This window comes from Macaca thibetana, chromosome X (assembly GCF_024542745.1).
Source record: "Macaca thibetana thibetana isolate TM-01 chromosome X, ASM2454274v1, whole genome shotgun sequence".
Taxonomy (NCBI): domain Eukaryota; kingdom Metazoa; phylum Chordata; class Mammalia; order Primates; family Cercopithecidae; genus Macaca; species Macaca thibetana.
This window is the reverse complement of record NC_065598.1, coordinates 15,316,375-15,341,059: the sequence shown is the minus strand read 5'-3', so window position 1 is coordinate 15,341,059 and position 24,685 is coordinate 15,316,375. Positions and strand designations below refer to the sequence as shown.

At 41.1% G+C, this 24,685-nt stretch overlaps 3 protein-coding genes across 7 annotated transcripts in view; 1 reads left to right on the top strand and 2 right to left on the bottom strand.

Moving 5' to 3' along the window:
• Window positions 1-24,685, top strand: part of PIR (pirin) — a 517,051-nt gene that overhangs the window by 142,318 nt on the left and 350,048 nt on the right. The window lies entirely within an intron of this gene.
• ZRSR2 (zinc finger CCCH-type, RNA binding motif and serine/arginine rich 2) overlaps window positions 1-24,685 on the bottom strand; it is a 174,419-nt gene that overhangs the window by 83,122 nt on the left and 66,612 nt on the right. The gene's annotated exons all lie outside the window — the stretch shown is intronic.
• Window positions 1-24,685, bottom strand: part of CA5B (carbonic anhydrase 5B) — a 99,968-nt gene that overhangs the window by 47,422 nt on the left and 27,861 nt on the right. For 3 of the 5 annotated variants that reach the window (XM_050777661.1, XM_050777660.1, XM_050777663.1), the window contains exon 2: window positions 19,422-19,517. The gene's annotated coding sequence lies outside the window, so the exon portion shown is untranslated. Of the gene's footprint in view, window positions 1-1,603; window positions 1,695-19,421; window positions 19,518-24,685 lie in introns of those variants that run through there. The other 2 variants (XM_050777659.1, XM_050777662.1) reach the window with 1 other exon arrangement.

Below are 24,685 nucleotides of genomic sequence, written 5' to 3'. Positions count from 1 at the left end.
ATGTAGGCAAAACAGAAAAAAAAAGAATGTACTCTGACTAAAGGTTACAATTACATTGGAAAAAGTTCCTTCATTCTCAACAGATTGACCCTTCCTTTGATCACCTCCTGATTTCAAAAGGAAACAAGCCTTTTTGCAATTCCCAAATTAGAGATTATGTTGCAATATCTTGACTGAGAAAGCTCAGCTTCCCCCTCTCACCCACTTCTTCCCTGGGAGCATGATCCCAATGTGTGGTAGCCAAAGGTTTCAAAATATGTTTCTAATAATTGCCCAGTGCCACCAATGAGATGAAATGCATTTTCCCCTTTCCGTCAAATTTCCCAAATATTCATATTCATTCATTCACTCACAATTCACTCAACCTTTACTGCGTTCCAATTGTGAGTGGTTGCAGCTTTTTGCCTGGCTCCAGGGAGAAGAGGGCAGGTGTGTACAGGCACAGAGAACGGTGCCCTTGCTGCTTTTGGCATTTCAGTGAATTCCAACCCTGGTGCTGAGGTTAAAAAAAAAAAATACCTGAGTAAAATAAATTCCTAGAAAGCTTTATGGTTTTCCACTTCCAACATACCCAAGAAGAGTGGCCACTCCTGAGGGATGTGCAGGGACAATTCAAGGGTATGCTCTGGGGCAGCTTCTCTCACCACAGAAATAGGGCTACTTGTCTCCATACTCCAGCAAGACTTTTAAACACCAGAGTGATGGCCAGATTATCAGTAAAGGAAGAATGGGAAGCAGAAAGCAATGCGGTTTTCAGTGGTTAAGAGAGAACAAGTTCTTTTCAAACTAAGGTGTCCATATCAACTCCCCTTATCTCTCAAACTCTCCCAGTGAAAATACACCGGAGGGAAGGGCACTGACACCAATATTAACCAATTGCCACAAGCCTCAGGGCAGAAGCATTTAACATTGAATGCCACAAGAATCACGAAAACCAACACGGTTTGTATTTGGAGGTTCCTCTCCTTCAGCTTTAGGGCTGAGCACAAAACAAAAAGGCCAGAAGGAACTGCAGAGTGAAGAAGACTCAGATTTGCCCGCATGGCACAATTGTGATGCTGATCCCCTATCTTGGGGGGGGGGTGGCTGTGTCTCTCCACAGCCCCTAGCATAGTGGGCGGTGCGGATACAATGCAGATCTGAGGGAGTCCCAGTTTACTGCGCCTCGGTTTCTGGAACCGCAACCTCAGATTTGTTGCCCTTACCCCCGTCTCTAGCTATTCACAGCAGGCTGGACTTTCTGGAGTTATTTGGATTCAACCAACCTTGGCAACCCTACCTACCAAGGAACTGCCCTCGCCCACTCCCTTTTCTCTGGAACAGCTATTATCGCGTCCTGTGCAAAGAACCTTAAAGGATGATAGCCGTTTGGTAACTCCCATAGTGGAGGAAGAGGGCTGAGGTGGGCGAGTTCGATACCCCATTAGGCCCCACTCAGTACTCCGGGGCGCCCTGCCGGGACCCAGACAATACTCGCAGGATCAACAGCTCTCCTAGCTCCGGAACCCGGTGCGCCGGGGCGGGGAGTGGTGGGAAGAATCTCGGCCCTGTCTGGATCGGCCTGCTCCTTGTCGCCCCACTCCTCTCGGCCACCCGTCCTTACCTGAGCGTCTCTCCAGATCACGAACCTAGCCGCTAGCTCGTCTCCGGGGATCCGCAGCCTGCACGCCAGCCCATCAGAGCTACGCCCCCTCATGCCCTGTTACGCCCCACATACCAGGGCCGCGCCCCTCAACCGAGGCCACGCCCCCACCTGGCAGATCCACGCCCCACTACATCCGCACGTACCGCCCTGGTCACGCCCGCCCAAACCGTGCCAGTCTCTGCCGTCCACCCTGGCCGCACCCCTTTAGCTACGGCCACGCCCCTCTCCCTCCTGACCACGCCTCTACGCTCCGCCTGGGCTCGTCCCTCTAGCCTGGGCCACGCCTCTGAGCCCCGCTCTGGCCCCGCCCCCGAATCCCCCGCCGGATCAATCCTCCCTCCTCCTGCTCTCCGCTGGCCGCATTTGTGGATTGAAACTAGACCTGGGGCTTCAGAGCCTTATCTAAAAAGTGACTTTCCCTCGGTTCCTCCCATCTCCAAACACCACGACTTTATGTGCTGGGAACAGGTGACTCAGTAGGGAAACAAACAATGAACGTGTCCTTTCCCGCTAGTTTTCATGTCTAATTTACCCGAGTTTCTTTAATCCAGTTTTTATATCCTCTGAACTCGAAGTGTGGACCCGTGTTCCTTCCAGCCCAATTTTCATATCCTCTAAAGCAGAACCGTGGATGTGTTCCTTCTAGCCTCTTAGCTGACCTTAAATGCTAGGCAGATGAGTGGAAAAAACAGAATTCCTCTACTTCCTGATGTCTCCTCCAGATGGCCTTTCCTAGGCACCCAGTGCCCCGTTGCTGCTGAGGGCCCGTGAAGACATCACCCCCACTTTGTGCTTTGAGATTACTCTGCTATCCTTCCCTCCATTTACAACTCTGGGTCCACGTGAAAAATGTGAAGAAGCTATAACCAGCTTTCTTCCCCTGTGTACATACATCTCTGACTCATTCATGCAAATTTCATTTATCGAGTACAAGCTCCCCTGACAAATAAGACAAACCTCAAGGAGCTTACAGTCTGAAGTTGCCCCAACTTGGGTTTGGATGAGAAAATTGGGGAAGATGTGGCAAAAGGTTAATAGGTGGAAAAGGAGTTGGTAATCTCAGGTCTTCTTGACCCCATTAGTAGGAACATTTTGGGGTAGTAAACATAGGAAGTCACTTTTATAGTATTTAGTACATTTCTTTACACAGTAAATTATCAATAAATCTTAACTGAATATCTACTCTTCCACATGTATAGAAAGATATAATTTGCCCCCTTTGTAGAAGTAAAATTTGCTACTTATATTGCTTCATATGCCAACAATAAAGATTTTATAATCACACAGTTCTTTTTTCTTCTATTCCCACCCTCCCTTGCACTTCTGGCTTGAAGACAGTGAGAATATTCAAAATGTTGGGCTAGAAAGAACACAGATAAAAGAATAACTTTCAACAGAACACTTTCATTGTGCTCACCCTGACCCTGAGAACTCTGTCTCATTTATAAAATGTTTCAACTGTCAGTCATTTTTTGCCTGAAAAATGAATTCACAGAAATTGGTCCAAATACAGCCTATATAAATTACTGAGTTGATCTTTATACAAGTAGTTCTACCTCACCTTCTTCCACAAATGATTTGAGCCAGCTTACTAAAATATAGACATTACCAGATTTAAAAAATAGGGGAAGGAACCAAGGAAAGGAGAGCTTAATGGAAGGAGAATGATATGGCCAATGATAAGATTAACATTTAAATTTGCACTCCATCAGATCCAGAACAGTTGTCAGAAGTAGGCCAGAAATTTCACCCTAACTAAGCTGTTGAATAACCATAGAAAAGAGGAAATAACAATCATTTTGAGGTTTTTACTGTTCATAAGATAAAAACTGGTTTTCTTTTTTTTTTTTTTTTGAGACACAGTTTCGCACTTGTTGCCCAGGCTGGAGTGTAATGGTGCGATCTCAGTTCACTGCAACCTCTGGCCCTCGGGTTCAAGCGATTCTCCTGCCTCAGCCTCCCGAGTAGCTGGAATTACAGGCATGCACCACCACGCCCGGCTAATTTTGTATTTTTAGTAGAGACGGGGTTTCTCCATGTTGGTCACGCTGGTCTCGAACTCCCGACCGACCTCAGGTGATCCACCCGCCTCGGCCTCCCAAAGTGCTGAGATTACCTAACTCCTGGGCTCATGCAATCCTCCCACCTCAGCCTCCCAAAGTACTGGGATTACAGGTGTGATCTACTGTGCCTGGCGGTGTGAGCCACCGCGCCCAGCCTTTTTTTCTTTTTTTTTAAACGGAGTTTCACTCTTGTCGCCCAGGCTGGAGTGCAATGGCGCGATCTCAGCTCACTGCAACCTCTGCCTCCAGGGTTCAAGCAATTCTCCTGCCTCAGCCTCCCGTGTAGCTGGAATTACAGGCGCCCACCACCATGCCCAGCTAATTTTTGCATTTTAATAGACACGGGGTTTCACCACGTTGGCCAGGCTAGTCTCGAACTCCTGGCCTCAGGTGATCCACCTGCCTCGGCCTCCCAAAGTGCTGGGATTACAGGCGTGAGCCACCGTGCCCGGCTGTTTTGTTTTTATAGAAGTAGTTTTTCTTGAATTTTAGTCCTGAGAGAAATACAGTTTCCTCATAAAGATGATGTAGTGAGCCTAGTGGGAACTATGTGTCATAAGGAGTGACACCCAAATCCCATTAATGGAAACTGTTGGCACAATCACAAAGCACAGTGCATTAAATCAATTCTACGAATTGGCCAGGCACAGTAGATCACACCTGTAATCCCAGTACTTTGGGAGGCTGAGGTGGGAGGATTGCATAAGCCCAGGAGTTAGAGACTAGCCTGGACAACATGGTGAAACCCCATCTCTACAAAATTAGCTGAGTGTGGTAGTGTATGCCTGTAGTTCCAGCTACTCGGGAGGCTGAAGTGAGAGAATCACCTGAGCCTAGGGAGGCTGAGGCTGCAATGAGCCATGATCACACCACTGCACTACAGCCTGGGCAACAGACTGAGATCCTGTTTCAAAAAAAATAATAATTCCATGAACCATCAACATATTTCTGTTCACTTGAATACACAAGCCCTCAATGGTCTGGCTTAATCCAGGGTAGCATTTAGATCATCTTTCCTCAGGATGACAAATAGGTTTCAACTCACATGTTAACTCTGAACTATTTGTAGTAGCTGCCTGAGTAACTATGTTGAGAAGTTTGGGGGCTTTGTCCAGGCTCAGAAAGAAAACGTTCAGTACTCAGTTAACAATGCTGTGGGTGTAGGATAGGTAAGTGGCTGCATGCAATAACCTACCTGGTACCTCTGCTTTGTAGAAATAGAGGTCTTGCATGTAGAACTTTTGTGCAGCCACTCAAAATCAACAATTCTCATGGCCGGGTACAGTGGCTCACACCTGTAATCCCAGCACTTTGGGAGGCTGAGGCAGGTGGATCACCTGAGGTCGGGAGTTTCAGACCAGCCTGACCAACCTGGAGAAACCCCATCTCTACGAAAAATAGAAGATTAGCCAGGCGTGGTGGCACATGCCTGTAATCCCAGCTACTCGGGAGACTGAGGCAGGAGAATCGCTTGAACCCGGGAGGCAGAGGTTGCAGTGAGCCGAGATTGTGCCATTGCATTCCAGCCTGGGCAACAAGAGCGAAACTCTGTCTCAAAAAAAAAAAAAAAAAAAAAAAAAAAATTCTCGCCACAGGGTTTTTGATAAATGTCAGAGAGTAGAGAGTTCCGGTCCCTTTCTCACTCTGATCCACCTATACTGGTCTTCCCATGTTCATTCCTGTCTCTGAACATTTTCTTTTGTTGTTCCCATTGTCTGGACCACTCTTTACTCAGATCTTTACATGGCTGCAGTTTTCTCATTATTCAGTACTTAGCTAAAATGTCATCTCTTTAGATATGTTTTTCCTGACAACCATATCTGAAGTTTGTATCCAGAGCCTCTCAATCTGCACTGTGCCCAGAGATCACCCAAAGATCATGTTACAATGCAGACTCTGACGCAGTGGTTCTGCGATGTGACTTGAGATTCTAGATTTCAAGCACGCTGCCAGGAGATGCAATCCAGAGGTTCTATAAGACACTCTGAGTCTGGGCACGGTGGCTCACGCCTGTAATCCCAGCACTTTGGGAGACCGAGGAGGGCAGATCACCTGAGGTCAGGAGTTCGAGACTGGCCTGGCCAACATGGCGAAACACCATCTCTACTAAAAATACAAAAATTAGCTGGGCGTGGTGGTGGGCGCCTGTAATCCAAGCTACTCAGGAAGATGAGGCAGGAGACTCACTTGAATCCAGGAGGCGGAGGTGGCAGTGAGCCGAGATCATGCCATTGCACTCCAGCCTGGGCGACAGAGCGAGACTTCGTCTCAGAAAAAAAAAAAAGACACTTTGAGTAACAGCTTCACCTCTCCATCTCTATTACCTATTTTATTTTCTTCATAGTGTTTCTCAGTATTCGAAATTATTTGATTATTTGTTGGTTGGTTGGTTGTTTACTATAATGTAAATTCCCTAAGAGCAGGGACTCTGACCAATTTGTCCAACTTTGTACTCCTGGCAGTTAACACAGTACCTGGGGCATCAGCAAATGCCCTTTAAATATTGCTAAAGGAATGATTTTATGATTCATTAATTCCTTTATCTGTTCAGTGACTGCTTAGTTATATGCCAGGAATTAACTATAAATGATAGAAGGTAGTGCTACTTAAGTGCTAGCCTATGAACTGCTAGGTACTCTGGTTCAAGCTGAGATAAGCTTGAACTCGAATGTAAATCTGATATGTCATTAAGCACGGTGGTTATTTAGGATGCCATGTTTTTTCTTTTTTCCTTTTGTTTTGTTTTTTTTTTGAGACAGAGTTTCACTCTTGTTGCCCAGGCTGGTATGCAATGGCTGATCTCGGTTCACTGCAACCTCCACCTCCCAGGTTCAAGTGATTCTCCTGCCTCAGCCTCCTGAGTAGCTGGGATTACAGGCATGCAACACCATGCCCAGCTAATTTTTTGTATTTTTAGTAGAGATGGGGTTTCACCTTGTTGGCCAGGCTGGTTTTGAACACCTGACCTCAGGTGATCCACCTGCCTGGGCCTCCCAAAGTGCTGGAATTACAGACATGAGCCACCGCACCTGGCCAGGATGCCATATTTTTTTCATAGCCAGGCTTTCTTGATCTGATTAGTAGGATATTTCTGGGCAGCAAACACAGGAAGCCACATTTATAGTGCTTACTACAGTCTTTTACACAATCTTCACTGTTTGTACGCCCTTTTTACTTGTGTATAGAGCTACATTTTTTTCCCCTCATAGCAGCAAGATTTGCTACATATAATTCTTCATCTGCCAGCAATAGAGATTCTACTTTCATTTTTTTAAACAGTAAAGATTTTAGAATCACATATTAGTTCCCTTCTTTTCCCACCTTCTGTTCTATTTCTGCCTTGAAGACAGTGGGAACATTCACAAAGTTGAGCTAGAAGGAGCACAGAGAAAAGAACAATTTTTCAACAAAACATTTTTATTAAGTTCACCCTGACCCTGAGAATTCTGCCTCATTTATTGAAAATGTTTCAAATGTAAGACATTTCTTGCCTGAAAACAGAAACAAAAATTGGGACCAAATATCGTTTGTATTAAGTTACTGTGTTCATTTTTATGTAGTTAGCAACAGCTTATCTTCTTCCACAAATGATTTGAGGCAGTTTACAAAATTAAAGACAATACTGGATAAAAGAAATACCTGAAGGAACCAAGGGAAGGGAAGTTTAAAGGAAAGAGAGTAATGCAGCCAATGATAAAATAAACATGTCACCAAGCCTGAACTTTTTCCTTCTTAGCACAGAGGAAAACGTTCTTGTTAAAGGTGGGCCAGAGATTTGACTCTAAGCTTCTGCATGCCCATAGCAAGAGAGAATGACCATCATTTTAAGGTTTACCAGTGTTAATAATACATATATGTGTGTGTGTGTGTGTGTGTGTGTGTGTGTGTGTGTGTGTGTGTGTGTGTGTGTGTGTATTTGAGACAGTCTTACTCTGTTACCCAGGCTGGAGTGCAGTGGTGTCATCTTGGCTCACTGCAACCTCCTCCTCCTGGGTTCGAGGGATTGTCGAGCCTCAGCCACCTGAGCAGCTGGGACTACAAGCACACGCCACCATGCCTGGCTAATTTTTTTTTTTTCTTTTAGTAGAGATGGGGTTTTACGATGCTGGCCAGGCTAGTCTTGAACTCCTGACCTCAGGTAATCCACCTCAGCCTCCCAAAGTGCTAGGATTACAGGTGTGAGCCACTGCACCCAGCCCAATGTTCATAAAATAAAAGCCAGAGTTTTGTTTGCTTGTTTGATTGATTTCGAGAACTACAGTTTTTCTTGATTTTCAGTGCCAAAAGAAACCCTGAATCCTCATAAAGATGAGGTTGTGAGCTAAGTGGGAAATAAGTGTCCTAAAGAATTACACACAGTTTCCTTCAATGTAAGCTATTGTTACAATCACAAAGCACAGTCCATTTAGTCAATTCTATGACTATCCAAACTTTCCCGTTCAACTCCAAAGACTGTACACACGTCAGGAATTGTTGGGAGAAAAGCTGAGTGTTGGGAGAAGCTGATGCAGGGCTTGCATGTCTGACATAATGTAAAAGAGTCTTGGAACATATCTGGGGTCCAGGGTCTAAAACCCCTTGTGGCCTTTGGAACACCAAGCTCTGTGCTAAATGGTGGAAGGCTACCCTGACGCACCATAATCTAAGCCCAGGGCATAAAACCCCTCCTGCTTGGATAGAATCCAGGACTCAGAGCATAAAACCCCTCATGGCCTCTGGAACGTGTCTAGACTTGCTGGCTCCTTGCTCCTTGCTCTCCCAGGATCGATTGTATCTTGAGTTAAAAGAACCTGCTCTCCATTATCTCAAGTAGCAGAGCATATGCTAAACCATCACAGCTGTATGTAAATCATGTGCTTAATGCAATGCTCCCTTTCAACCCCACATTCTCACCACCTGTTTCTTTGTTTGATCGTCAATAAATAGTCTGGGCTTCCAGAGCTGGGGCCTTCGCAGCCTCCATACTTTGCGATGGCCCCCTGGTCCCACTTTCTCTCTCAAACTGTCTTTTCTCATTCCTTGGAGTCTGCCGGACTTCGTCTCCCCCATGATCTGGTGTTGGGTCTGATCACCCCAACAGGGAATGGTCTGGATTAATCCATGGTAGCATTTAGATTATTATTCCCCAGCATGGCAAGTAGGGTTCAATTTGCATGTCAACTCTGATCCATTCATATTAGCTGCCTAAATAAACTGTGTTGTGAAGTTCTGTGGCTGAGTCCATGCTCAGAAGGAAAATGTTCTGTGATTGATTAACAATGTTTATTGTGGGTACAAGATGGGTGAGTGGCTACCTACAACAACCTATGTGACATCTTTGATTCGTAGGAATGGAGACTTTGCATGCAGGTCTTTTATAGTCCTATCAAAACAACATTTCTCATTACAGCACACTTGATAACTATCACTTGGTAGAGAATTCAAGGTCATTTTCACTGGCTAAAACCTAAGGGCAGAAATGTTGAGGTGTTGATTAATTTATATGCTTTGTATACCAACCAGGAGGAACTTAGTTTAAGGTTCTGTTATGAAAATGAGAGCATCTGAACAAAGTGGCACGTGATCTAATGCCCCCTCTACCTCTTTCTTTCTTTCTTTCTTTTCTTTCTTTCTTTTTTTTTTTTTTTTTTGAGACAGTCTCGCTCTGTCGCTCAGGTTGGAGTGCAATGGCACGATCTTGGCTCACTGCAATCTCTGCCTCCTAGGTTCAAGCAATTCTTCTTCAGCCTCCCAAGTAGCTGGGATTTCAGGCGTGTGTCACCACGCTTGGCTAATTTTTTTTATTTTTAGTAAAGATGGGGTTTCACCATGTTGGCCAGGCTGGTCTCCAACTCCTGACCTCAGGTGATCTGCCCACCTCAGCCTCCCAAAGTGCTGGGATTACAGATGTGAGCCACTGTGCCCAGCCTCCTCTATCTCTATCTCTTTCTAAAGTATGGATGGGCAAGGCTGAACACTTTAGGGTAAACTCCAACCAGGCAGCCAAATAAGTGATTAAAGACTGAAAATCCTAACTCCATGCATGGCTGCATGAGTTTTTAGCCCAGAAAAATAAGTATTATGTGCCAAGACCATGGAAAACTTTCAATATGACATCAAGAAGCAGTGTAAATAATTGAGTATCTAGGAGAAAATATCAGAAGAGTCAATACAGTCTTGCTTTCACTACATGGGACTCATTATTCCTTATTGGGAATCATTCACAGAATGAGACACAAAAAGACAGATGCTCATGCATTCCGTTTAAGAAACTGTCCTTTAAATTCCCACTTTATAAATATGTTGGCAAAATGACACTCACTCAGTTTTTCTGAGTTAATTTTTATTTCCAAACAGTAGTAATTAACATTCTCTGAAGTAGCCGGGCGCAGTGGCTCACGCCTGTAATCCCAGCACTTTGGGAGGCCGAGGCAGGCGGATCATGACGTCAGGAGATCGAGACCATCCTGGCTAACATGGTGAAACCCCGTCTCTACTAAAAATACAAAAAATTAGCTGGGCGTGATGGCAGGCGCCTGTAGTCCCAGCTACACGAGAGGCTGAGCCAGGAGGATGGTGTGAACTCGGGAGGTGGAGCTTGCAGTGAGCCGAGATCGCGCCACTGCACTCCAGCCTGGGCGACAGAGGGAGACTCCATTTCAAAAACAAAACAACAACAACAAAAACAAAACAAAAAAATTCTCTGAAGTAAAAAAAGTTAGCTTGTGAAAAATAAGTCAAAGTTCATAACAGTTATGGCTGTTAATTCACCTACAAAATTTGGTGAGCCTTTTGAATATGCTAGTTTCATAAGATTTTCTCATCTTAAAATAGAGCATTCCAGCCTGAGCAACATGGCAAAACCTCATCTCTACAAATAATAAAAAAATTAGCCAGGCATGGTGGTGCATGCCTGTAGTCCCTGCTACTCAGGAGGCTGAGGTGGGAGGCTCGCTTGAGCCTGGGAGGCAGAGGTTTCAGTGATCCAAGATGGCGCCACTGTACTCACTTTGGGTGACAGAGTGGGACCCTGTCTTAAAAAAAAAAAAAAAAAAGACATAAAATATCAGGATGAAGACAAAAACATTCCAGGATTCTTTGTTTATGATTGACTCTGGAAGCTGGGTTTTTGTTTGGTTTTCTTTGCTGTTGTTGTTGTTTTTAATCCTAAGCTAGGAATGAGAAAAAAAAAAATCAAATATACCTCAAGACACTTCATTCCCAACAGTTTTGGGCTTCTTAGAACTCCAATTTATGGTTAAGATTAGTCAATTCAGTTATATTCAACAATCAAATAATCATGGGCTATGAAAAATGCAAAAATGAACCAAATATAGTCCCTATCCTCCAGGAACTTACAATTTGTAGGACACAAATGTAAATTATGTTGGCAATAGATGCATGTACAAATGTGAACAAAATGCTATAGGTGCACAGGACAAGGAAAGGATAAAAAGTTACTAGATGTGACAAGTCACTTATAAAGCTATAACTAAAGCAAAAGCAAAGAAAGGTTTCTCAAAGAAGGTGATAATCAGGATAGACCTGGAAGTTTAAAGGTAAAAAACGAAAGCCCACAGGATTCAAGTTAAGGCAATCTCCTGAAAACAAATATAAAGGACAGAAGTGAGACACAGTGACTCTGACCTGCAAGGACTTGCTTATTACCTGGGTAACAAAATAATCTGTACACCAAACCCCCGTGACACACAATGTAACTATATAACAAACCTATACATATACCCCTGAACCTAAAATATTATTAAAATGGCCATACTGCCCAAAGCCATTTACAGATTCAACGCTATTCCTATCAAACTACCAATGACATTCTTCAGAGAACTAGAAAAAACTATTTTAAAATTCATATGGAACCAAAAAAGGGGCCAAATAGCCAAGGCAATTCTAAGCAAAAAGAACATTGCTGGAGGCATCATATGACCCGATTTCAAACTATACTACAGGGCTACAGTAACCAAAACAGCATGGTATTGGTACAAAAACAGATGCATAGGCCATTGGAACAGAATAGAGAGCCCAGGAATAAGGCACACTTAAAACCATCTGATCTTCAACAAAATCAACCAAAAAAAAAAAAAAAAAAAAAGAAAAAAAAGAAAGAAAGAAAGAAAGAAAAGAAAAGCAAAAGTATTCCCTATTCAATAAATGGTGATGGGAGATAACTGCCTAGCCATATGCAGAAGACTGAAACTGGACCCCTTCCTTATACCTTATACCATATACAGAAATCAACTCAAGATGGATTAAAGACCCAAATGTAAAACTAAATCTATAAAAATCTGGAAGATAACCTAGGAAATACCATTCTGGACACAGGACCTCGCAAAGATTTCATGATGAAGTCTCCAAAAGAAACTGCGACAAAATCAAAAACTGACAAATGGGACCTAATTAAACTAAAGAGCTTCTGTACACAAAAGAAACTATCAACAGAGTAAACAGACAACCTACATAGTGGGAGAAGATATTTGCAAACTATATATCTGACAAAGATCTAATATCCAGAACCTGTGAGAAACTTAACCAAATTTACAAGCAAAAACGAAACAATCCCCCATTAAAAAGTGGGCAAAGACATGAACAGACACTTTTCAAAAGAAGACAAACACGTGGTCAAACAAGCATATGAAAAAAACTTGACATCACTAATCATTAGAGAAATGAAAATCAAAACCACAATGAGAGAACGTCTCACACCTGTCAGCATCGCTATTATTAAAAAGTCAAAAAATAACAGATTCTGGTGGGGTTGTGGAGAAAAGGGAACACTTATAAGCTGCTGGTGGGAAATTAGTTCAGTCAATGTGGAAAGCAGTTTGGAGTTTTCCCGGAATAATATGTTACAATATGGGAGATTATTCTGAAACCTGGTAGGATAAGGATAGAGACTTCAGGGTGACCAAAAAATCAGAATAAATGTTGATATAAGATAGAGTCACCTCCACCAGCAGGGTCAAAGAAAGTAGTATTGAGGTTACAATCAGTTAATAGTATAGTGATGCCAGCAGCTAGGACTGGATTCGACCCAGCAATCTCATTACTGGGTATATGCCTAAAGGAATATAAATCATTCTGCCATAAAGACAGATGTACATGTATGTTCATCACAGCATTATTCACAATAGCAAAGACATGGGATCAACGTAAATGCCCATCAACAGTAGACTGGATCTTAAAAATGTGGTACATATATACAATGAAATGCTATGCAGCTATAAAAAAGAATGAGATCATGTCCTTTGCAGCAACATGGATGAAGCTGGAGGCCTTATTCTAAGCAAACTAACACAGGAACAGAAAACCAAATGCTGCATGATCTCACTTACAAGTAGAAGCTAAACCTTGAGTACATATGGACACAAAGAAGCGAACAACAGACACTGGGGCCTACTTGAGGGTGGAGGGTGGGAGGAGGGTTTGGATCAGAAAACTACCTATCAGGTACAATACTTATTATCTGGGTGACAAAATACACCAAACCCCCAGGACATGCAATGTACCTATGTAACAAACCTGCACATGTACCCCTGAACCTGAAAGTTAAAACAAAAGAATATAAAACTATTCCCAACCTCACTAATAATTCAAATTTAAACAAAAAGAAATTAATTTTACTTATAAGATGGCTAAGATTAAGAAGGGTAATAATATCCAGTGTTGGTGAATGTGAGGATATTAGCAAAGTCATGCATTCTCATGAAAGTATAAATTGCTACAACATTTCAATAAGCTATTTAGCAGTATTTCCTAAAATAAAAGTGCACATAACAATAGGGTGACTATAGTTAACAATAATTTATTGTGTGTGTGTGTGTGTGTGTATATATATATACATCTATATATTTTTTTGAGGCAGGGGGACAGAGTCTTGCTCTGTCGCTTAGGCTGGAGCGCAGTGGCATGATCTCAGTTCACTGTAACCTCCAGCTTCCGGGTTCAAGCAATTCTCATGCCTTGGCCTCTCAAGAAGCTGGGGTTACAGGTGCATGCCACCATGCCTGGCAAATTTTTGTGTTTTTAGTAGAGACAGGGTTTCGCCATGTTGGCCAGGCTGGTGTTGAACTCCAGGCCTCAAGTCATCCGCCTGCCTCAGCTTCCCAAAGTGCTGTGATTACAGGCATGAGCCACCGCACCTGGCCTAATTTATTGTATATTTTAATATAAAAGAGGGGAATTGGACTGTTCCTAACACAAAGAAATGATAAATTCTTGAGATGATGGATGCCCCAATTACCCTGATTTGATCATTGCAAATTGTACGCCTGTATCAAAACATGACATGTATACGATATATACAACTATTAGGTACCCACAATAAAAAAAAAGTAATAAATTTTTAAAAATATGGAACAAATGATAAATGATAAGCTTATAACATATATTGTATATATATTTGACTGATCTTTCATTTTAAGCAGTATCCCATAAGTTTATTAAATGATCATCTTTAGGCCGGGCGCGGTGGCTCACGCCTGTAATCCCAGCACTCTGGGAGGCTGAGGTGGGTGAATCACAAGGTCAGGAGATCGAGACCATTCTGGCTAACACGGTGAAACCCCATCTCTACTAAAAATTAGCCGGGCGTGGTGGTGGGCACCTGTGGTCCCAGCTACTCGGGAGACTGAGGCAAGAGAATGGCACAAACCCAGGAGGCGGAGGTTGCAGTGAGCCGAGATCGCACCACGGCACTCCAGCCTGGGCAACAGAGTGAGACTCTGTCTCAAAAAAAAAAAAAGAAATTATAATCTTTAGAGAAACATTATTTAGGCCTTTAACTGGTAATTTCTTTCTTCTTATCAATTGGGTTAATGGAAATAACTTCAAATTTTAAAACGGGAGTTATTAAAAGGACAAACAGAGGAAATTTGCAAATTGATGTTAGGTTGATGGTGATAATATAGGGGGAAACTTCGTAAGAATAATATATCAAAATGCTGTGCTCACTGTAGAGAAAAACAGAGTTTTAAAAGAGAAAAGAGGCCGGGCGCAGTGGTTCACGCCTGTAGTCCCAGCGCTTTGGGAGGCTGAGGCAGGTGAATCACTTGAGGTCAGGAGTTCGAGACCATCCTGGCCAACATGGTGAAACCCTGTCTCTACTAAAAATACAAAAAAATTAGCTAGGTGTGGTGGCGGGCGCCTGTAATCCCAGCTACTTGGGAGGCTGAGGCGGATAATCACTTGAACCCGGGAGGTGGAGGGTGCAGTGAACTGAGATTAGGCCACTGCACTGCAGCCTGGGCAATAAGAGTGAAACTCTGTCTCAAAAGAAAAAAAAAGAAAAGAAAAGACTGAAGTTAAATTAAAACTTCATTTTGTACAAGCAGTGTAAAGTTTACAAGCAAACTCTTTGCATTCTTTTCAGTTTAAGATTAACATGTCCAAGTTCAGAACTCTTCAAGGTAAACTGTGCAGTACTGAGACAAGAAGCTGCTAGGCAGCAGTCAAGACTGAGTTCAAGATTGAACTCAATCATTGTCACTTCAGCAGGTATAGAGAAAATTCACTACGCCTACATCTAGGAGGTTGCCTCAGTATAGGGCTTACTTATTTATATATGTCAACAATAAAAGTAATGATGCCAATTAACCAAGGTGTCAGCACCAAAATTGTCTCTAAAACACTAGACCCTAAGTTACTATTTCTAATATTGGGAAACTAGGAAGGCATATGTGATCCATTATCCAAAATCACCATTTTTTTTTTTTTTTTTGAGACACTCTCACTCTGTTTCCCAGGTTGGAGTGCAGGGGCATGATCTTGGCTCACTGCAACCTCTGCCTCCCGGGTTCAAGCAACTCTTCTGCCTCAACCTCCCAAGTACCTGGGATTACAGGCACGCGCCACCATGCTTGGCTAATTTTTGTATTTTTAGTAGAGACAGAGTTTCACCATGTTGGTCAGGCTGGTCTTGAACTCCTGACCTCAAGTGATCCCCCCTGCTCCGCCCCCCATCTCCCAAAGTGCTGGGATTACAGGCATAAGCCACTGCACCTGGCCCCAAAATCATTTATACAATGAAAGTAGCAACATTAGGTTGAAACAAGGTTTCTCCACCTCAGCACTATTGTCCTTGGGGACCCCGATAATTCTTTGTGGTGGAGCTACCCTACACAATGCAGGACGTTCAGCAGTGTCCCTCGTCACTATCCACTAGATGTCAGTAGCACCCCCATCCCTGCCCACGGCAATTGTGACAACCAAAAATGTCTCTCCAGACATTGCCAAATGTTCTCTGGGGGGCAAAACTGCCCCTGATTGAGAACCCCTGGGTTAAAGTACAATAGGGTTTGCACATGAGGCAAAAATCTTTTATCTCCACATGTATCTTAACCTGATGATAGCTTAAAGAGAATAGAACCATTGTGTTACCTCTTAATTATTCAGAAAATATTGGGCTAATTATTATAAACCTCTTGAAATTGCTTTATTATGTAGACATATCAATTTCATTGCAATTAAAATATGAAGGATTGCATTTGATTGAAAATCTACAACCTAGAAAATTTCTGAATGGTGCTAAATGGTTTAGATGCTAGTTTTAAAAATGCACGATTTTAAAATCTTATAAAACGTTTCCATATTCAGTCATTAAAGGTTTTATTTGATTTCTTTTAATGTGTCACAGCCAGAGAAATTTCCCAAAACCCAATACAAATTTACAGAGTAATGTCACATTTGAAATGGTTTCACAATTTATAATACTAGTTTTAGGCAATATATGTTTACTACATTTCTGTGATAATGAAACAGAATACTCAGAGTCAAATTTAAAAGGAACATCAGCCCTCCCTACTTTTTGCTTTATTGCAGGTGAATGGAGCCTACATATGCCTTCATGCTTTTATGACTCTGATGAACTTTAAAAGGCATCTTGCATGAATCAAAAGAACGACATGTGTTTTATTTTCATGTGATCTCATATTTTATTTACCCCAGAGCAGTAGATCAATAGTTAAGTGCCCAGAAAGTGCTTTTCAAGAGTGTTGTGGAGTATAAAAAACACAGAAAAATCAATTTCTTTTTCCCATCTCAGGAGACTTGATGCCCTTTTGTGTGGCTCATGGCAACAGTCATCTGAACTTTTAAATCTACATGCTCTAAACTCTGAACATTTGGAAGTAAACAGTAACATATTCAGAATGATTCAAACTGCTTTATTTGTCATCATTTCCAAAGTCACTAATAAGTTATTAAGCTCCCTTATGTGAAATTGCTGCAATGAGCAGTTTATGAAGCAATTTACACAGATCTAAAGACTCTGGAAACTTACTACTTAAAACGGGTACATGGTGGCTCACTCCTGTAATCCTAGCCCTTTGGGAGGCTGAGGCAAGCAGATCACTTGAGGTCAGGAGGTCGAGACCAGCCTGGCCAACAAGGTTAAACCCTGTCTTTACTAAAAATACAAAAATTAGCCGGGTGTGGTGGTGTGCACCTGTAGTCCCAGCTACTCAGGAGTCTGAGGCACGAGAATCGCTCGAACCCAGGAGTCCGAGGCTGCAGTGAGCCACGATTGCGCCACTACACTCCAGCCTGGGTGACGGAGCGAGACTCTGTCTCAAAAACAAAAAAAAAAAACCACAAAAACTTGTACATCAAGACAAGCACTAAATTTGTGCAAGATTTTGAAAAGTTTAAGAAAATAAAGATAATATCTTGAAAGGCCAGAATCCTAGTATCTAGTTCCATTTTCCATTTATTTTACTGAGATCTCCATCAAGCTATTTAACAATGAATTTGTTTTTTGTACCTTCTATGTGACATGTCACCTGTGGTGTCTTCATATTTGAAATCAAGTTATTGGCAGTGTCGCAAATTTGTCATTTGAGCTTTTGTCTTTTTATTCATCTTATAGAACCTATACAAGTCATTAACTGAAATCTTGCCACTTTGGGCCGCACATTTAGCAATTTTTATTTTGCTGTGGTCAAACAAATCTAAACATATGAGCACATCAGCCCATGGGCAAGAATTAGCTTTATCCTGATAGGAAAATCTTACTACCTTAAGAAAGTTTCTACTTCATGCCCTTTAATAGTATTAATCATATTAATATGATAGATCAGCATCGTATTAATATGATAGATCAGCTTTAAAATAATGGGAAAGTCAAGATGATGCTTTTATTTTAAAAACAGAAATTTAACAGTGCAAAATTCACTCATGATTCCTTTAAAAAGAATATTGTCAACAATAGACACTGGGATGACAAGAGGAGGAGGGTGAGGGACAAGGGTCGAAAAATCACCTACTGAGTACTATGCTCACTGGGTGACAGGTTCAGTCATACCCCAAACCTCAGGATCCCACAATATACCCTTGGAATAAGCCTGTACATGTGCCCCAAAAAATCTAAAATAAAAGTTGAAATTTAAAAAAAGGAAAAAAAAGGAGAAATGCCAGAGGAAATAACAATAATAAACGAATATTGTCAGATGCTTATTTGAAGTTATTTACAAAATATATTTGAAGATTAAAAGTAAACTGTACAGATTTCTTCCCATAAACTCTAAGATGAAATATGTATTAATGTGCTTGAGATGAATAAGAACAATATTTAAAATACGGTACATATATATTTAGAGTTAAATCTGAAAAGAACTTAGAAATTTAGAAAATACTTTTAAACGTAATAACTGGGTTACAGGAAAAAATGAGAACTGTAATTATAGACTATTCTGAAAACTAATGATAATGAGATTACTATACATCTATATTTCTTATGTTATATAGCCAGAGCAGTACTCAGAGCAAAATCCATAGCCACAGATGTTTTCATTACTAACTAAGACCAAAAATAAACAAGCTTATTAGTCAACTCAACAGTTATAAACAAAACAGCAAAACAACAGTAACAACAACTGGTAAACAGACTTAATCAATGAACTCAGATGAATGAATCAGGAAACAGAAAGAATAAAAGTGAAAATTAATCCAAGAGCACGTTCTTTGAAAAAATAACAAAAAACTAGCAAAACTTCTGACATGTCCAACGGGAAACTGAGAAAACATTAGTGTATTCACTAGCAAATACAAAGAGAACATAGCAACAAAAACAGGTATTTTATAGAAAATATCCTATAATGCTCATGAGAATACTGAAAAATCTGAATGAATTAAAGGATTTTCTTGGAAATTGTAGAGTCTAAATGGATTTAGAAAGATTCATGAAATCTGATATAAATGACCATGGAAGAAATGGGAAGTTTTCAGAGAACTTCTCGCCACAAATATGCACGATTTAGATTATTTATCCACAAAGTTTTTATTTCATATGCTTTTTAAAGTATTTCAAAACACAGAAAGTGCTAGAAATATTTCTATACCACGTTCATGGTGACAATAAAAAGAAAAAATCTTCAAGAATTAGCTCCTAAAAAGAAACCTATATGCTATTCTTCATGAAAATAGAGCTAAAAATCTTAGGAAAAACCTAGCAAAATATGTCCAGTAGCTTGTTGAAAATAACTAAAATAGTCAAAATCAAATAATGAAAAATAAAAACAAAAATTAACTTATGTAAGGGTTAGATCAATGTAAAGAAATTTATCAGTATAATGTACTAAATGATTAAAAAACCCAATGATCATAATAATACATGCTGAAAAGATAGTTACATTTCAAAATCGATTATTGATTAAAATAATTTTTAGTGAACTGGAAATAAAAGGATACTTTTATCAGAAAGCAAATCATATTTAACAGTGACTCACCAGATTATGTGGAGTAGAAACAGTCCCATTACAGTAAGGAAGAAGACAAGTGTCCATGTTATCCCACCATTATGTCACTCTGTTCTGATAGTGCCACTACAATGAGACAAAACATCAACAACTAGGTATTACTATTGAAAAGCAGGAGAGAAACTTTAAAGTATATGCAGATGACATGAAATATGGGATTGCTTTCTGGGAAAATGCAAGAAAATAATCATATATCAAATTGAAAGGGGGAACTAACAGCTGGCAAAGAATGTCCGTGCAGCAGGGTACAGAGGTTCATGCCTGTCATCCCAGCAGTTTGGGAGGCCAGGGCAGGTGCATCACCTGAGGTCAGGAGTTCGAGACCAGACTGGCCAACACGGTGAAACTGCCATCTCTACTAAAAATACAAAAATTAGGCAGGCATGGTGGTGTGCCTGTAATCCCAGCTACTCAGGTGGCTGAGGCAGGAGAATCGCCTGAACCTGGTGGGTGGAGGTTGCAGTGAGCCGAGATCGAGCCACTGCACTCCAGCCTGGGCGACAAAGCAAGACTCTGTCTCAAAAAGAAAAAGAAAAAAAATAAAAAAGGAAAAAAAGGAATGCCTGTGCACACATAAATTCATGCAAAAAAATTGAGAATAATGAAAATTTTGGCAAAAAAAGGGCAAAGGATCAAATAAGCAGAAAAAGAAATACAAATGACCATTCAACATATAAAAAGTTCAGTTTTACTATGAAACAAAGAATTGCAAATCGAAGCAGTATTTATATACTGCTATACCATTTGTTTTGCCAAAAGAGTTTTGAAAACCAATAAGATATGGTGCAGGACTCTGGAAAACGGACACTCATATACAGCAAATAATCTGTACACTGACATAATCCTTTCGAAAGGAAATTCACATGTACTAAAACCTTACATGTTTCTATACTTTTTAAATTTACACCAAAGATATTAATAGAAGTGAATAAAAATTTGTCAGTTTCCAGAATATTTATTATAGCATTGCTTGTTGTAATTAAAATAAATTTAAAAACATATAATAGATCTAGAAAATGAATGAAATATTAGTCATTAAAAGCTGTGGGAATACACTCAAAGTAACACTGTGGATCGGATGCAGTGCTCAGGTCTGTAATTCCAGCAATTGAGAAGGCTGAGACAGGAAGATTGCTTGAGCTCAGGAATTCGAGACCAGCCTGGGTAATATAAGCAAGAACCCATCCATTCAAAAAAAGTTTAAAATTAGCTGGATATGGTGGCATGTGCCTGTACTCCCAGCTATTGTAGGGGCAGAGGGTGGCTGAGGCAGGAGGGTTGCTTGAACCCAGGAGGTCGAGGCTGCACTGTCCTATGATGGTGCCACTGCACTCCAGCCTGGGTGACAGAGCAAGATCCTGTCTCTATAAAAACACCACCACCACCACCACCACCAAAACAACAACAATAACACAAAACAAAAACAAAACACAGTTAAGTTCAACAAAGAAGATGACAAAGCTGTATAATAGCATGATTCCAGTTTTGTTTTTAAGAAGAAATGTATATGTATTTACACACATACACACAAAAGAAAACACAAGGCTTAGAAAGGTACGTTCCAAATATTTAGAAAATGTTAACATTGATCATTCGTTGATGCTGGTGGAATTACAGGTGATTTTTACTTTTCTCCTTGTGCTTCTTTGTGTTTTCTAAGAATTTCTATTGCTCTTTTAAAAAGATGATACAGGCCGGGCGTGGTGGCTCAAGCCTGTAATCCTAGCACTTTGGGAGGCCGAGACGGGCGGATCACGAGGTCAGGAGATCGAGACCATCCTGGCTAAAACGGTGAAACCCCGTCTCTACTAAAAAATACAAAAAACTAGCCGGGTGAGGCGGCGGGCGCCTGTAGTCCCAGCTACTCAGGAGGCTGAGGCAGGAGAATGGCCTGAACCCGGGAGGCGGAGCTTGCAGTGAGCTGAGATCCGGCCACTGCACTCCAGCCTGGGGGACAGAGCAAGACTCCGTCTCAAAAAAAATAAAAAATAAAAAATAAAAAAAATAAAAAGATGATACAACAAACATAGAGAAACCATCATTCACAAGAGATTGTCTTCTCAAATGAATGACTTACACTAAGACCCACTGTTTTGCTGTCTTCAACCCTAGTTACATAGATGACTAAGTAAAAGCCAAAGAAAGCCACTTGATACTTTTATGAAGTGTAAGGCTAAAGGAAAACTGAAGCAGATGTCTATGTCCTTAGCATAGCTTTCTTCCTTGATGCAAACAAAATGCTTTGTTATAATCTCTATCTATGCATATTGATTTTTCCTTCCCATGATGACTTTACTTAGTTTAACATTTCCCAAGATGACTTCATCTAGTCTGGCTTTTTTTTTCCCCCCAGGGGTTAGCTAGGTGAGCTCTTCCTTCTGGAAATTTCCATCGCACTTAATATAGTGACATTGCTAGAATGGCTGGGCCAACTTGTGGCTGCCTCTCCCTTTAGTACAGCTTTTCCTGACTCTGTGTCCTTGCAACCAAGATGAAGGAGAGAGAAAAAGCTTCCTCAGCTGGATTTAGCTGACAGACATGGGTCCTTTACAGTAAAATACCACCCTTACAAGGAGGGAGAAATGATGTGTTTCTCAAAGTGCTGCAGAAGTCTCATTGTTATTTTCCTCATTGTTGCTTTGAAAATCCAATATTTCTATTTAACACCAGGGTCACCCAATCTAATTCTGCCATTCATGATTTTCGAGGAACGGGGTGGAATTTGGGGACTGAATTTATGAAGAGGCAGAACGGTAGAGAGGAAAGCCCTGACATCAGCCTCTGGGCGGGGCATTGATTGGCACCTGTGGAATGCCCACCGGGGAAAGATTCTTTTACACTCATTATCTTAATTCTCAGAGCATCTCTGAGGTTTTGTTGCAACTTCAGGGTTCTTTTTTAACTTTTATTTTAGGTTCAGGGGTACATGTGCAAGTGTGTTATACAGGTAAATTGTGTGTCACATGAGTTTGGCGTACAGATTTTGTCATCCAGATAATAAGCATAGTATTCGATAGGTAGTTTTTCGATCCTCTCCTTCCTCCCACCCTCTACTCTCAAGTAGGTAAGAGGAAGCTCTGAAGCTCTCCTGGGATGTTCACCTGCCGTGGTGAGAGTCAGGTGAGGCCCTTCACAGAAGGGCACCCTTTGTTTACCGGAGAGAAAGGAGTCATGTTTGTTTCCTGAATGAAGATAGTCTGTCTATGAACCAGGTATCTCAGCCTCGAAAAGGTGAGAAGTGCATGCCAAGAAAACCTCTAGACAGGACTCAATTCTTCCCATGAGGCACCTAACCAGAAGGGGCGAGGGAAGGATTCCAACTGTGAGGCAGCAGAGGAAACATTCTTTTGAGGTAGAGTCTGGAAAAAAACAATGAATCTGTAGATTTTCATAAATAACTGACAGGAGACAGGCGACTTCTATGAAAATATTAATCCAAATGATGGGTGTTAATCATTAAACCTTTTATGTGATGGATTTGTTCTTTTTCAGATATCTTAATCTGGGTCACAGAATGGCTCAGGCAGCTTTAAGTGTAGAGTGGGTTTTTCTTCCTTTTTTGTTTGCCTTTTTTTTTTCTATTCCAAAAGGATGTTGTGACCTTCCTTCCTCCCTCCCTCCCTCCCTCCCTTCCTCTCTTTCTCTCTTTCTTGACGAAGTTTCACTCTGTGGCCCAGGCTGGACTGCAGTGATGAGAACGGATTCAAGCAATTCTCCTGCCTCAACCGCCCAAGTAGCTGGGATTACAGGCGCCCGCCACCACGCCTGGCTAATTTTTGTGTTTTTACTGGAGACAGGGTTTCACCATGTTGGCCAGGCTGATCTCGAACTCCTGACCTCAAGTGATCCACCTCCCAAAGTGTTGGGATTACAGGCGTGAGCCACCGTGCCTGGCCAGTAACTGCTATTCAGGCAGAACTCTGTCAACCAGGTAGTTAGCCTTGAAACTTAAAAATACATTAACATGGGCCAGTAAGAGAAAAAGCTGGACAATAACCACTGTCAAAACAGCAATAAAAATAATATTAAAAAATAGCAATAAAAAACCTAACTAACTTTGCATCCAGCTCTGTTCCAAGCAAAAAGAAAAAAAAACATAAAAACAAACCAGTTTTCTGTTGTTTGAGTGCATCTTTGACTTAAAGGACTTGTTATTTCTCTAAATTTGCAGATGTGTTGAGGCTTGAAATTTGAGCCTGTGACTGTTTTACGAGTTTCAAAAGAAAACATTAAACCACCTAAAATGACAGAGGGTAAACTTTCAGTAAATAATTTGGAGCCATTTAGTTGTAGATCTGTTTTCTGTTCATTCCAGTTGCATAAAATATTAGGAATCACTGGGCTCTGTTTGACATATTTTGGCATTATTGCCACTTTTTCGAGTGCTCAATAGCCATCTATGTGTAGTGGCTGCCATAGTGGACGGCACAGACACAGAACATTCCCATCATCACAGAATGTCCCATTGGACAACGCTGTTCTATAGCATTAACTTTGATTTTCACAGCTACCAGATTTTTGGGTTGATCAAAACCAACCCCTTGGCAAGAAATGTTTTTAGAGTGAGACAGAGCAGCTCTGGGAACTAAAATAGTAAGTGAAGTACCTGAGTGTTCATTTTGAAAGAATTGCTTTCTAATAACACTTTCGTTATTGCCCTTCTGCATAGTTATCTTAAGCTTGAGTAAATCATTCCTAAAGACCTCTTTCTAATATTTTATTAAGGCAATAATAGACTAAAATGGAAATTGTTAATACAATGGTTTTTATTAAAGTATTTATAGTACATGCTAGAAATATGAACTGACACAACTAGTATGTGTCACTTGGCCTGTGAAACCATATGTGGCATATAAAGGTATGTTCAATTTTATACATTTATTGAGCACCTATTTTGTGTCAGATATATGCGCAACAGGTGGCTAAACTGCTATGGACAATCTTGTATATGTTTTTTCTGTATGCTTTTTTTTGGTTGGGTATTTAGGAGTAGAAATTTGGGTCACAGAGTATACATATGTTGAGAGCTATTATCTCTTTCCTTATCCTCTTGTGAGTTCTACACCTTCTCATTAGTTTATGTGCTCAATTTCACTTATGCATGGAGGCTCTCTCTTTGAAATGTTTTGAACGCCCTAGGGGAAATATGCTATGTATTTCAACCTGTTCACACTTGTCCAGGATAAGTTGGTTTCACTGGCAGGATACAAAACCCAATCTAGAACTACATCAAT